This window comes from Neodiprion fabricii, chromosome 5 (assembly GCF_021155785.1).
Source record: "Neodiprion fabricii isolate iyNeoFabr1 chromosome 5, iyNeoFabr1.1, whole genome shotgun sequence".
NCBI classification, from domain to species: Eukaryota; Metazoa; Arthropoda; class Insecta; order Hymenoptera; family Diprionidae; genus Neodiprion; species Neodiprion fabricii.
The window spans coordinates 12,886,080-12,897,780 of NC_060243.1; positions in this window are offsets into that span (position 1 = coordinate 12,886,080).

Below are 11,701 nucleotides of genomic sequence, written 5' to 3' on the forward strand. Positions count from 1 at the left end.
GGTGAATCGCGAGGCTCTGATTCATCAATTTAACGGATCCGCCAATACCCCGGGGCTCAAGACTTCCCATACCGCGAATTGAGCGGATTCGATAATGATGTGCCCTGCTCGTCAAGACGTTTTATTTTATATATTATATATGTATATGTCGCATCGCCGTGGAAATCAAGGTTTTAAAACAGCGTTCTCGATTTCTCGCTCGCCGATGTTTACTAAGACTCAATTATCAGGTGCCATGTGATGGAGTCGCGCACCACGCCCTGTTTATATGATCGCCGGCTAGGAATTAATAAGGGTTCTTAGAAGAACCTACCACGGTGGTAATGCGTGGTGCATGGACCACGAGTGGGTTGTGTCACGGAGAGGCCAAGATATGTGGAGTGGGGGACAGCTCTCCGGGTTATACTTTCTTGGTCATTGGTTACGACAAGACGTTTTTAATTAGAACAGGCTCTCCGTGATACACTCTACTAGCATTGCTACCCAGTGGTTCGATTTTATATTTTATTATTCTTGTATCGAAGCTTAATAAAAGGCATGTAAGCTGTGTCAATGTGGCAGCCAGTGAAGTACATCGTTTTTCTATTATTTGTCATTTTTTTATATACCAGACGCGTGACATACGTTCAGGTCATTAGATCCTGACAAGTAAACCTATTCGTTATCTGAACGTATTATCGTATCTGACATATATATATATATTTGTTTTATCGTTATTATTATTTGCTGTATACTATAGTACTTATAATTTTTCTTCATTGCAAATGATGTTTTGGGTCCGAAAATTGTGCAAGTTATAAGTATGTCGTAGTACTTACCGCCCAGCAATAGCACGTATGCTTTAAGCAACAGGTTGTGCACTCCAGGCCCCTGCCCGTCAAACCATACTTTGTATCTCAATTTTTTCTCAAAATCTGTTTCACTTTTCGGATGAAAGTCCACCACTGACTTTACGGGCACGATTTTTTTTGACACGATTACTAGTATAATATACGAGAGCGTGAGTTATTTGACGCGTAGATGCCATTGTGCGAGTCAACGGCCTATCGACGTCCAACCGTTGCCCGTCCGCACGTGTGCCTTTCGCCATGTGGATGCATGAGGAAGCCGGAAGCCGGGAACGGCGAGTGTGGCGGGAACGCTAGTTTCATGAGGCGCATGCGCACAGCTTAGGCGCACAGACGAAACTGTAGGATTTGAACACTGACGCGAAGGTTCTATCGATAGTGCGCATGCGCCTCGCCCGAGCCATTGTCCTTGCAGGAAGCAAGAACCGGTGTTGCGAAGAGTTTCAAGCTACGTGGTCAGAATATTTTGTATAAATTTTCGTTGTGCGGCATTAAGTAATTAAAAAGACGATTCTGAAAATCCTGTCATCGCTGAGGTTACTGTAAGAAGCAACCATAAATGTGTGGAACGTGAGGGCTATGTCAACGTCTAAGCTGTATACAGATATTTGCAGAATCAATAAAAATGTAAGTATACGCTATCCTCGGCTCTACGCAAGGATATGTGTATACCGTCATCTCAGTTTTCGTTGTCATGCTCACGAAGCATCATGAGATTTCAAGATCAGCCCGATAAACTACCTATCGCACATTTCGATAAAATGGTTCGACGTGGTAAGAGGAAGATAGAAAAACGACATGGAAAATTGCTGCCAAATACCGTGAGAGCAATTTTTTGCGGGCCATCCAATTGCGGTAAAACTAACGCTCTTCTCGCACTCATCACCCACGGCAATGGATTGCGATTCGAAAATGTCTACGTCTATTCGAAATCTCTCATCCAATCAAAGTATCAATTTTTGCAAAAGTTACTAGAACCCGTGCAGGGAGTGGGTTACTTCCCGTTTCGCGAGAACGATGAGGTTGTAAAACCGGAATATACTCGCCCCAACTCTGTTATGATTTTCGACGATGTGGCTTGTAAAAAGCAGGATAATATCAGAGCATACTTCAGCATAGGCAGGCATTGCGATATCGATAGCTTTTATCTAAGTCAAACGTACGCGCGCATTCCAAAACACCTAGTGCGTGACAATGCAAACTTATTGGTGCTATTTCGGCAGGATGATATGAATCTGAAACATATCTACAACGATCATGTGAACACGGACATGACGTATCAGCAATTTAAAGACTTGTGCTCGGCATGCTGGAATAATGACAATTACAGTTTCACTGTAATTGACAAGGATAGCGAAATCAATGGGGGGCGATATAGGAAGGGGTGTGACTGCTTTATAAGCATAAACTAACATAAAACTTGCACAGTTTCGTTGCAACGATCGAGCCTGCAACATGGAGAATGCCAAGATTCGTAAGCATAGCGATACATTGAGTGAAATATCAAAAGCATCCGATGTCATACGGCGGAAGCATAAGATGCTCAAGTTGGCGAGGACACGACCGAACAGGTTATGTGAGAGGTATTCAAGCCGTTAATAACGCCGTTGCAAGAATTGGTGGATACTTCAAAGCTGCAGCAGCAGCATATTAAACGTGAAATTAAAACGGAACTACCGGATGTGACAATAAAAAAAGAAGAAGCAAAAGATGACGAGAGTGTCGGGGATAATAATGATGATGATGACGAGGATGAGGATATGGACGAGGGGAATTTCATGGATGCAAATGATAAAACACTGAAGTTTGGTGAAATTTCTACTACAAGTGCACCGGTGAAGAAAACAACGGATTCCACGGCACAATATTTGAAAATGTTCAGCTCAAGTAAAAAGAGGGATTTGGATACCACATACGGTGTTCGAAAGTTGACAAGCAGTATGATGATTGGCGATACACCGATCAATTTCACTGATAATCTGGTCAATGTGGGGGATAAAAGTTATGAGAGAACACCTGGATCACTCGAATTACTGTTGAAAAAATCACCCGATGCATCGGTTGTAAATGACGCGGACAAGAATAGTTATATAAAAATTGTAACGACGACAAATGCGCATCGAAAACGTTACCAAGCCGATGGAAGCCTTCGAGATGATTTAAAAAGTGCAAAGTATAGAAATTTCATTGCACAACACGTTGGCTCGCCGAAAAAATCAGGTAAAGGCTTACCCGACTATAGGATTGCGCGAAAGGAGGGGCAAGATGTCGATTACGTCTACTGGGATGATCCAAATGAAATTGTAGATCGTCTCCGGCTGCTGATGGTGTCACAGGCTGCAGGCCATACCAGCCATTCCAACGAAATAGTCTCCATTATTGAGGAGTTGCGAGAGGCCGGAATCGTTTATTAGCGGCGTGTAAACATAAAATCATCATTTGTTCAGTGACCGTCCTGTGATGAGCATAGACATATTCGGGCGACACTCGGAGCGTGGTGGGGGTAAAAAATTTATTCGAGGGCCTCCGGGTGTTGGATTCAAAACCACCAGCGACAATCAGTATGATTTGGACGGTAAACGATTGTGTAACATAGCTGATCCGCAGCACTTCACCGACGCCGTTCCCCTAAAAGTTCTCAATACTGCTTTATAGTCTATGGCTGCGGATATTGTGGATACTTTTTAATCAAATTTTAAGAGTTTCGCGCATAATCACAACGTGGAGTTGTAACAGCTACGCATAAATAACAAAATCATTGAAAATACGTTGAATCGCATCAAACATATTGGGGAGCAGGCAACACCAACGTTGGGACAGACCAGCAGGGAATTAGTATCGATTGAGGAACCAGAGTGGTTGGACGGCAATTCGAAAAATTGATGGGTGAAGAGTTGGGAACAATGAAGACTGCAATAGCTGCCGAACTTCACAGACAGGCTCGACGCAACTATCCGCGCCGATTCGTAGATGTACGTGGACTGGATGAGACCTGGCAAGCTGATCTCGTCGATATGACCGCATACAGCTCGTGCAACAAGGGATAAAAATATCTACTAACAATCATCGATATATTTTCCAAGTACGCGTGGGCGGTGCCGATAAAGTCCAAGAGTGGGAAAGATGTTGCTGCTGCCATGAAATCTGTACTGATCCAGAGTCGTATACCTACACATCTGCACGTTGATCGAGGCAAAGAATTTTACAACAGCGAATTCAAATCCCTCGTGAAGCATCACAATATCAACATGTATTCGACATTTAGCAACTTCAAGCCGTCGATATACGAACGTTTCAATCGAACATTGAAGAATAAAATGTGAATGCGGTTTACTCTCCAAGGATCGTACGAGTGGATTATTATATTGGATGATTCAAGGAAGTCCTACAACAACACCAAACATCGCACGATTCGGATGAAACCGGTGGATGTTAGCACGGAGAATGAAAAACAGCTGTATCGTAGCGTGTACAAGCCTCGGCAAATCAAACGAAGTGATCGAGCGCGGAAATTCAGCGTAGGCGATCGAGTTCGAATCAGCAAGTACAAGAATGTATTAGAAAAAGGCTAAACACCCAATTAGACGACAGAACTATTCACCGTGAGTGAGGTGAAAAATACCAATCCACCCACCTACAAACTTACCGATTATCAAGATCATCCCATAGAGGGGGCTTCTACGAGGAAGAGCTCGCCAAAGTGAAATATCCCGACGGCTACCTTGTGGAAGAAGTGTCACGCAAACGGGGGAATCTGTTCTATGTAAAGTGGTTGGGTTTTGATAGTTCGCACAATAGTTGGATAAATAAAACAGACATGTAACATAATTTGTATTAATGAAAGAAGTTCGTGACCAGGAGGTAGATTGAAGATGAAATTAGTCGAAATACCGGTCAGGAGAAGACGTTTAATAATTTGTAAAACGTGAGCAAAATGATCGACGTTTCGGCCGGGCCCTGCCGACCATCCTCAGGAAAAATTTAAAAATTGACGACCAGTACATGCTTAGGTGTTGCTAATAGTTCAGCATTTCGGACTTCCGTCCGCAACAACATAGCATGTACATAACAAGCAACACCTAAGCATGTAATGGTTGTCAATTTTTTAATTTTTCCTGAGGATGGTCGGCAGGGCCCGGCCGAAACGTCGATTATTTTGCTCACGTTTTACAAATTATTGAACGTCTTCTCCTGACCGGAATTTCGACTAATTTCATCTTCATAAATTGTATGTATTTTCCGAATTACAATAAAAGATTTTGAATACACAAATATTTCCACATTTTATCTCCTTTGTACGCACATGTGACATACTCTGTACTACAAAAATAATAATAATAATGATAATAATAATGATGATAATAATAGTGATAATAATAATGATAATATGCAATTTTGCCATACGATTATTACACATTTTATTTTTTGGAAAACTTTTTTTCATTTTCTGAAAACTTTTTCTCGTTTTCTGAAAAGTTTTTTTCATTTTCTGAAAAGTTTTTTCGTTTCCTGAAAATTTTTTTTCATTTTCTGAAAACTTTTCTCGTGGTGAACGAATAAATATGAATAGTTGCTTGATATATTAATAATGAATAACTAAACAATTGTTGAGTATATGGATTCGCATTTTGAAACTTCAAATCCATTAAATATCGTATTGATCATGAAACGTTTCCGCCCGATGGTGGATCGTTCGAGGCGTCAAACATCAAATATTTACATCAATTCTATGTCTACAGTTTATCCTGTAGCTATGGGGGGGCTGGGACAAACCCCCAAGGTACGGTGTCGGTCTGTCCAGGTATCAATTGCCGCTTGTCATCCTGCCAACTCAGAGCCAATTTTTTTGTACGATCGTGCTTACTTCGTGTTTTTTGCTGCGTATTAAACACTGTGGAAGAGTCAACTCTGGGTAAGCCGTCAGACAGCGCTTATAATCAGCAAACGTGATGCTATTTATCGATGAATTTCTTACACCCTTGGCGCGCCTACTCACTTTTACGCCACCGTCATATTTTTCCCCATCCTTACCCATCGTAGTAAATGTGTACAGCATAGCTCGCAATCCCACAAACTCTGTCATAATTTTACCATTATTTTCATCCTTCATTAGTCCTAGTTGTTTTTTGTTTTTAAGGGGAATACCATACACATTGTCGGGCGGATAGTCAGAGGTATCAAACATTGTATCTATATCACGTTTGATGATATCGTAGATATTAGGCACATTGAATTGATAAATAAGGTTGTCTGTGTCGGTATACATCAATTTAGCCTGTTTATTCGAAAAGTTGGTTTTAATATAATTATAGTGGAAATCGTAGAGAAAGATTTTTGACGGATCTAGAATCGATGTGCCGACGTAAATAGGTTTGGCGAAGTGAACTTTGACACGATTCATTTCAATGATAACCATATCAGTGCCAAATATAGTGCAGCTGTGAAAGTTTGCTCGGGCAATAAGCGTTCTCGCACCACTTTTTCCCTCCCATTTTGTGCCAATTTGACATCTTTATGATTTCGCACATTCTCCATAGTCTTGCCAAATACGGCGTTATACATGAGTTTGTAAAAGTTTTTCTCAAATTCATTCCTAGATTGCTTACGCATGTCTGTATTGAGCGTGATGTACGGCTCGAGCCATGGAGATTGTGCAAACTTCAAAACTCTGTGCACTTTCGTTACTTTCAATCCTAAACTCAAACACTGTTTCAAATTTCTATAGTGCAACTAGCTGACCCGGCCACGCGTTGCTGTGGCTAAAGTTTTTGTTATATTACATTATAGTAACATTATAGTAACACGTGGCCGGCTATGCTAACACCAAAAATTTAAAAAGTGGAAATAATTTAATTGTACGGTATTTCGTTCACTACAAAATAAATTTAATTAATTTTATAGCGTCAACAACACGTGGTAATTATGCTGTTAATGTAGCTCATATGACACGTTCGTAGATTTACCATAGCAGCGCCATCTATTGATTACTTACTCAACCCAGTCGAAAGGTATCGACATCTGTTAGAATCATTTGGAGTTAACAGATAATTGTGATTGTCAAATAATAACAGACGAATAATTAGCAATAAATTAAAATTGCGACTATAATTTGAGATTTAAACTATCCTATCTCTCAAGTTGGATCGAACTGCACATGGTGTGCGTATTTTATTATAATCGGTCAAGTGGTTTAGGAGTCCATTGAGGACAAACATTGTGACACGAGATTTATATATATTAAGATATATACTTTGTTTTGGGGTGAAGGGTGGTCTCGAGTTTGTCATTTTTACTACCTGGAGGAGTAAAATGTTCGGGACAAAGAGGTAAGTCTTTGTGATCCTCGTGGAGTTCTACAGGGTAGTCCAAATCTACCTCCAGAAAGTAACCGATCGGCGAATCGTCCGGATGGTTTGTTATATCGATGTGCTGATACTCCCACTCGAACGAACCGATTGGTAAATGCACGCTCATAGCTGCACCGTACAGGTTATTCACGTCAAAATACATGAGATACGATTCCGCTTTGTTTGGATCACAATCTGTTCCCATGAATCTATTCTTGGCCCGAGCGTGTCGATTAGAACATTGTGCTACGCCGCCTCGAATGGCTCTTTCAATAAATAACACCATTTCAGCGTTGTCTAAAAGTTGCAAATTTACATCAGTATGCTTGAGCATCGCGTCAAAAATAAGTCCCTGTGCAGTGTAGTAGTGCAACGGATCTAAATCGTATGTTTTGAAGCAGCTAGCGCGGAAATTTTCGAAAATATCGGCAAGCAAAAGAGCATCGGTCTTCAAATATAAATCTGAATAGCCCCCCAATGACTCTAAATAGAATTCCCTCCAAACAGTTTTCGCTTGCTCGTAATCGGTGTCTGAAATATTTGCATCGCAGAGGTGCGAGTAGAAATGCTTCTTTGCGGGTAATCGCGGTTCATCGAGTTTCCCCCAACAATTGACGTATTCATAGAGAAAAACGCCTTCGCGGGTCATCAAACTGAACTGAGTCGGATTATTATAAAATTTGCGTGTTATGCGTTTATCGGTATCGGTCAAATATGTGGAAAGTTTATCGATGCTGCTAGCCATAAATCGGAACGAATCGATGAATCTCAAGTGCATCATTGTTCCATCGACGCGTTTCGTGAAGGATATATATTTTTCCTTATTTATGGGTAGCAATGTAATTTTACCGGGAAAAGTTGACGCGAGGGATTTTATTAAAAAGTGAGAATCGTAACTGGACAAATTGTGGAAAACTATTGGAATTGTGTGCGACTCTCTGAAATTCGAATTATACCGATTATGAGCAGGACCACGATATTTACCCGTAAAGTGACAGTGATCGGAACACTTTTTCTCCTCAGGGGTAAACGGTTTTTCGCAAATATAACAATTCTTTGCGCGCATGTGACGATCGCGTTGCACTTGCGTAAGAGACTTCATCGGAATTATGTTTTTGATCCGTGACTCTACTTGAATTGATAAATCTTTAAGCTGTTGCATAAACCAATCTATGCGATCGACACCGCGTTTACCGTGGAACCCCGATAAAGTCTCATCGTACGCGCAATGTACATAGTACGCTGCACTGTGCGGGATATGCTTTTGAATTTCACAAGTCTTACGAGTTTCAAATTCATCTACAGGTTCAGGGATTAATATACATTCGAGATCGGCGTATACGACAAATGGAACGGTGCCTTTGTTTTGAAAATTGGAAAATACTAAATCTTTACACTTGGGAAATTCCATGCGTACTTTGTTTAGCATAATACAATCTTGCCGATGATTGTCGTAGGCGTGTTTCACGCTAAAGTGGCACAAATAATTGTCACATAAAAACAGTCGACCATCATGATCAGACAATTGTTTGCTCACCAATCGGGAAAGATCTCTAATCCAAGCAAAGTGGAATCTCGGTGCAAACTCACCAGTCATATCGTCTTCCGGATTACTCTCAACCATTAGAAGATGAATCGTGTCAATGTTTACGCTATGCAAATTTTTACTCAAATAAATTGGCACGATGACGCTTTTATTTGATTTTGCATGATGCGAAAAAGTTTGAGATTCTATACCATATACATTGATACGCAAATTATTCAATCTCTCAAGCTTTTTCACATCATGTAGTGTAGCAGGGAATTTGATACATGTACAGTCCAACTCGGAAATATAGCAACGATAGTTGTGAGTCCTCTCGGTGTTGATCTTGACCGGGTGGAGGGCTGCTATGACGGACCAGAGAAGGCATCTTTCGTCCTCGTTCCTCACGTTCACCACAGCCTTCCTCCGTTGAATGTCTTGGGGCAGCTCGATGAATGTTGAAGCCCCCGCGGCGAGAGGCTGGTAGCGATTGATATTTACAGCGATGTTAAGGATCTCAATCATACTCCAGCCGGAATCGCGTTGCTCAAAATCTTCCACCTTTGACAGCAGATCACCCCGTGCACGTGTAAACCAACCATTTATATCGCTCGATGGGAGAAGAATCGTCACGTTGGAGGTGTTGAAACTCTTAACTTCGGTGGAGATCTCTTTGTGCTTGGCATTTTCGAATTTGCACGATACTATGAGGTTAACCTTCACATTTCCCTCCTCGCGCAGTATCAGCTCCAACTTCTCGGTGACGACGCACTGCACATCGTCCAGAAAGGCGTCCAAATTTTTATGACGGAGATTCGTGACAACCGTCGTTCTGATTCGGCTGGCAAAAGCGCTATCCACGTCGTCCCATTGTACACCCGCAGGAGTACGGATATTTTCACCCATTACCACTGTGCGCTGCTGCAACTGCCTGATCTTCGTCACCCAAGATTGCAGGAGTGCGATCGCATGTTGGATCTGTATTTTCGCACCAACGGTTGTTCCGCGTTGCATGGAAATGTTGTGCAGAACTTGGATATTTGCAATTCCAATATCAGCCCAATGATTGATGACGGCGTCATTCTCTTCTCCGGGTGGTTGCTCTCTCAGCAAATTGTACGTCCTCTCCATCTGCTCCGCAAGTCCCATATACGCTTCGACTGTTATGACTTTGACGTTGATATAAGCCGAACTTTGTATAACTTTTTTGACTTGCACGTATCGTGTAAGACTGACGAGTCTGCATCGGATGCGTTCAGCTTATATGTATATAGGTCGATAGATCGCAAGAATTTGGGAACGGTGCGCACTGCATTCTGCGCATATCGGAGGGTAAAATGACGTCAGAGATGCGGTGCGCACTGTGTTCTGCGCATCTCGGAGGGAAAACTGACGTCAGAGACGACTGGGTCCGCCCTTTATCCGACCCGCCATCCCTAAATTTTTGAGTTTTATTGCTCTCCCGGCTCTGCAGAGATGATGAAATTCATGTAAAAAATGACGCCAAAGACGGCTGGGATCCGCAGTCCCCGCCCCCACCATCCCAAAATTTTTGCGGTTTATCTGCCAGTTTGAAGTCACCCAGTTCCGCAGCTGCATCTTGCCTAAAAGCGTGTTGGAACAGGTTTTCACCCCCTCCCCCTCCCCCTCTCCACGAACCCACCGCCGCCTAATGTAGTTTTTGGGATTTATGAGTCGTTAAGCAGCGTGGGCCATGTGGTGGAAAAAATTGGTCAACGAAAAGCAGGTAGCGAACAGTGTTTGGTGTAAGAAAAATTTTGTCTTGCCCGCTCCTGACCGGCTGGTATGTGTACACACAGTTTTGGGTTTTACGACTCTTCATAGTGAACAAGTCCGAGCCTCCACATCCCTGACCATATTAGCGTGGGGTATGCAACGAGAAAAAAATCGGCAAATGAAAAGCTGGTAGTATACAATACAATAATTGTAGAAAAATGGGCGAATGAAACTATCGTAATAATTATAGATGTCGAAAATAGCGATGATGATGATGATGATAATGTTAACGAACAGGATAACGATAATGATTTTATAGATTATTTCGAGGAATAAACCACGCTAAATTCATAATTATTGATTATATATTTTTCACAAGTAAAAATTCATAACATTTACATTTTGTATGACGAGAATGGGTAAAAGTTATAAAGATATATATTTTTAATGTATCCTATTTCTAGATTCTAATTTTATCGAATAGTGAATTTTTTTAATTCTATGTATAAGCTATGATAAAATTGAGATCAATTCTATCGAATATTCCACATATAAACGCGAATATAATTGTATATATCGTAATAAATTCTATTGTTATTTTGGTAAATATTGTCCATATCATCTATACACACGATTCCAACCTAAACAGTCTTTAATTAGAGGGTTCGGTCCATCCACGATATCGCCATCGGGTCCTGGTGTGTAATGTATGCTACATCTGTGGAACCTTGCGATGACGTAGTCCATTTTCATATTCTATGGTAGTTTATCCCACGCATCATTGATGGAGTTTGATGCGAACGTGCAGATAAATTCTTTTGGTAAAACAGCTATATCCTCGGACATCATTCCCCTTAAACCGTCCAATTCTTTGTACAGACGGAAGGATTTCTCGAGGAAGCTGGTACACTCCTTCGAATACCAACTCCTTAGTCGCTGCACATTTTTAAAGGCCCAATTGTATGCCGGGATGTATTCAGAGTTGTCATCATACCAAATTGAGCCTGGCGCTGCTGCTTGCTGGAGGTTATTCGCTGGAGAGTATCCATGGTTCGCGTCGTGCCACAATGCCGCTTCCATATACCTCAATTTTTCCATTTCAGGGGGTATGATATGCAAATCTTCCATATTAATAACCCTCGTTGTACCATCGACGATCTCCGTCAGCCATGCTTTCTTCTCCGCCCCTTTGACGTATACGTAACACGCATTTTCAACCATTTTTCTCACAATCTTCGTCACAT